Raw genomic sequence first — 4,343 nt, 5'->3', positions numbered from 1 at the left:
TTGATGAAAATGAGGTGTTTGTCAGAAAATCCTAACAGAAAAAAATGTATTAGAGAGGTTTGTGAAATCCTCCAGAAAATTGTTGATGTAATGGACATTTCTGTAAACTGGGCAGAGGACAAAGCGAAGACATGAAGAAATTGATAATGTGGAAAAATTGACCTCATCTCCTACCAGTCTCTCGCTTAATAATTTCCAGAAACACTCACATTCTGGTCTGTTGGTTACTGGTTGATAGCAATTCTTCTTGCTTTTTTTTTTTTTTTTTTTTCATTCCTGGGAACTATATCCCAGACTTCTAATATTTTAAGTTCCATCATTAAGGTATCGGTTAAAATGTGACATTCTTATCACCCAATCTGATGTGCACAACTCAAATCACTATTAATCATATTATGATATTTTACTTTTTCTTGTTGAGGGCAAACTGCATGGGAAGAATATCTAATCTGTTCATTTATTTCTAACCAGTACCTAGACCACTGGGACACATTAACTGCTCAGTAAATACTAATTTAAAAAGCAAGACCATTGAAAAGATCCTTTTATTGGCAATGAATGAGCAAGGTGACTGATATGGCCCTCATAATACTATGAAATAATACATACATTATCATTTTGTACTTCTGTACACAATAATTTGATATGCTACTAATTTTAATAACTTGATTTTAATGAATTTAAATACCTGTATTATGAATTTGAATTTTTTTTTAAGAGACAGAACATTAAGGATCCTCCTGAACAAGATTTCTGTTTTTCAGAACCTGAATTCGATCATCTTGTCATAGTAACTTTACCTTTAGAAGTACAAATATAAAGCAAGAAGAAAAAACATAATGCTACCTCTAAACACTTCTCTTCCCTCTCCTATGAGTTTTTTCCTGTTGGGCATCCCATGACTAGAGCACCTCCATGTCTGGATTGGAATTCCCTTCTGCTCCATGTATGCGGTGGCTGTGGTGGGGAATGTGACCATCTTGGCTGTGGTGAGGGCAGAGCGAAGCCTGCATGAGCCAATGTTCCTCTTTCTGTGCATGCTATCCGTCACTGACCTGGTCCTCTCCACCTCCACACTGCCCCGCATGCTCTGTCTCTTCTGGCTCAGAGCTCATGACATCGCCTTTGATGCTTCTCTGACCCAAATGTTCTTCATCCATAGTTTTACTGCCATGGAATTGGGCTTCTTCTTGGCCATGGCCATTGACCGTTATGTGGCCATCTGTGACCCACTGCGTCATGCCACCATTCTCACTCATACTCGCATTGCCAAAATGGGAGCTGCTGTGGTCCTCCGCGGGGTGGCCTTCTTTTCTCCACACCCCATCCTGCTCAGACAGTTGCCCTATTGCAGAACTCGAATCATTGCCCACACTTACTGTGAGTTCATGGCTGTAGTGAAGCTGGCATGTGTGGACACAGGACCTACCAAGCGTTACAGCCTCAGTGTAGCCTCCGTCATTGGTTCCTCTGATGGCTTTTTCATTGCCGTCTCTTATGCCCTAATCCTCCATGCAGTCTTTCGTCTTCCATCACGGGAAGCCAGCCTTAAAGCCCTGCGCACATGTGGCTCTCATGTCTGTGTCATCCTCGTTTTCTACTCCACAGCTGTTTTTACCTTCCTCACCCACCGCTTTGGCCACAATGTGGCTCCCCAAATTCATATCTTCATTGCCAATATGTACCTTTTGGTACCCCCTTTTCTAAATCCCATTGTTTATGGGATTAGGACTAAGAAAATTCGAGATCATGTACTTAGTTCTCTAAGGGTAAAGGTTGCCTGGTTATAGTGAAATTGTTTGCAGAGGTAATATCAGAATAGCTAGTAATCTAGGAGGGAAAGAGTGCAAATAATTGGGCCTTTACTCATAATCTATGCTAATACTTCTCCCTTTGAAATCAGATATTTTGTCATATTTTAATGAGAGTAGAACGACCCCAAGTAATAGAAATTCTAATGAAACTAACAGGTGTAGTATTTTTTGTGTATCATCTGTATAAATAATTTTACCATAATCAGGCAACCTTTACACTTAGGTTTAGGGAACTTAGTATTTGCTGCATAGAAAAGGGATTCCCTTCTACCCCTTCTAGTTAGTGATCTACTGTGGTGTATCTTAGGGGTAGAAGTTCATTTTCACCTAACAAGTCATCTGAAAAGGGAACAAGCCCATAAGAACCTCTAAAAATTTTCCCATGTAGTATCTGCAACTGAAAAATTAATAATTACTGCCAGTATGCTACAGAAGAGGCAATACAACATGATTAATGGCTCAGTGCTCAGCTGATAACCTAAAGGTCAGTGGTTCAAACCTACCAGCCACTCTGTGAAAGAAAAGACATGGTGATCTGTTCCTGTAAAGATTATAGCCTTGGAAACCCTATTAGGCAGTTCTCCTCTGTCCTATAGGGTTACTATAAGTTGGAATCAACTCGATGGCACATAACAACAACAACAATGTCCTCTGAAGACATCATCTAAGTATGTGTTGCATTCACAAGACCTGACATGCAGGATGAATGTCAAACAGAGTATGGAAAACTTCAACATTGTAATAATAAAAAAGACAATTTCTTAAACACTGTATTGTCCATAAAACATTTTATCTCCACAAAGAAGAACTTGTACTTGCTATTAATCTTCTCCCTAAACTAGCATAGGGCCTTTTTAAACCACCATTACTGAGTTTCCTGAAAACAAATTTAACTTTATGTTGGCGGCTACTTACTTGGGAGATTGATTCAAATGTACTGGACCTCAGTTTTTAAATGCCCTTGTTAAAAGTAGAAACCTATCATTACAAATAACTCAATTTAAATTATTTGTTAATGATGGTATTTGTAATATTGAGAATGAAATCATACAGTTTAAACTCCTTTGCCATCTCAGAAATATTTGATTATTTCCACGATTCATACTAACAAAAGCACTTCCCCTAGCTTTACTGCAAAAAGAAATATGTAATATTGTAATTAACTACTGACAGTTCACTTTTTGCAATTAAATTTAGTATAGTTAAAGACAAATGTGCCAATTCCACAGTCAGAGTGCCTGGATTCATTATTCCTACCTGTTCTTTACTATCTGTGTTAATGTGAGGAGGTGTCTGAAATTCTCTGGGCTTTGTTTTCAACATCAATAAAATCTGGATACTAGAATTTCTTACCCCATAGAGTTATAATAATTAAATGAGTGAAAGCATACAATCCCGTAAGTCACTTAGAATAGAGCTTGCCATACAGTGTGTCCTCAATAAACCTTAGTTAACATTATGAATTATAACAAGGACTAATTTTTTATTATATGCCAGGTTCTATATAATTTGAATTATATAATTGTCATAATAATCACTGGAGTAGGTGTTATTCTGATTTTATGATGAAGTACTTTGCCTCAGAGAGGTTAAATATTGATGAAGGGATATAGTCTACATTCAAACCATCACCAATGTACAGAATACATGTTTAAGGACTCTCTTTCCTCTGCTTTTATCCATAGCATCTCTCAGAGCACCATCTGCATATATGTTTTAATGAATGCTTTCTAAAGGAATTAACAGAGCCATAGACGGTTTGGTTCACTTGTCATATATAACCAAAAGGTCAGCATTTCTAATACACCAGCTGCTCCTTGGAAACTCTATGGAGCATTTCTATTCTGTCCTATACGGTTGCTATGAGTTAGAATAAATTCAACTGCAAGAAGTTTGATTTTTTTTTTTTTAATTCAGATGATGGATACAATCAAAGATTTTGAATTAAAATCATAAGTATACTTTAAGGATCTTTGTTTAAGATAAAAGGAAAAAAGGACAACAACAGTAAGGAGAGACCTCTCAGACTAAACAGAAGGGAATCCTTTAGGGAAAAGTATAACTTTGAAACCACGGGCAATATGTTGGATTTTTATGATTCTAGACCCTGAGAGGTTTTGCTTGTTTGGTTTACTTATTTGAAGCTACCATGAGGCATGGTGTTTAATTATAATACATTTTCTGACAAGTATCGGTTATTTATATGTCAAGAAATAAGGTCTAAGGAGTTAGAACTTATGAGTGATCTACCAATGGATCTGAATTTTTCAGCAACAACACTTGAACAAAATCCTCAGAAACACTGCATTGAATTCTAGCTGAGAAAGAAAAGATATGCAGGTTATTAGATACAGTCTTTTATGCAAATAACTCACAGCTTCAAAATTTGTTTGCCAACCACTCCCTTCCCTGACCCCCAACAAGGTATTTACATAAAAGAACTACGCAATTTTCTTTTTATACCAATATGTAAAAAAAAAAAAAAATTGACATAGCAGTACTTCTGAAAATACCTCACAGAAGGAGGGA

At 36.8% G+C, this 4,343-nt stretch overlaps 1 pseudogene; it reads left to right on the top strand.

Moving 5' to 3' along the window:
• The first annotated feature begins 839 nt into the window (after positions 1-839).
• On the top strand, positions 840-1,790 carry LOC126079959 (olfactory receptor 52D1-like; annotated as a pseudogene).
• The last annotated feature ends 2,553 nt before the right edge of the window (positions 1,791-4,343 follow it).

This window comes from Elephas maximus, chromosome 7 (genome assembly GCF_024166365.1).
Source record: "Elephas maximus indicus isolate mEleMax1 chromosome 7, mEleMax1 primary haplotype, whole genome shotgun sequence".
NCBI lineage: Eukaryota > Metazoa > Chordata > Mammalia > Proboscidea > Elephantidae > Elephas > Elephas maximus.
The sequence above is the reverse complement of the archived record's forward strand: the minus strand, read 5'-3'. Positions and strand labels throughout refer to the sequence as shown.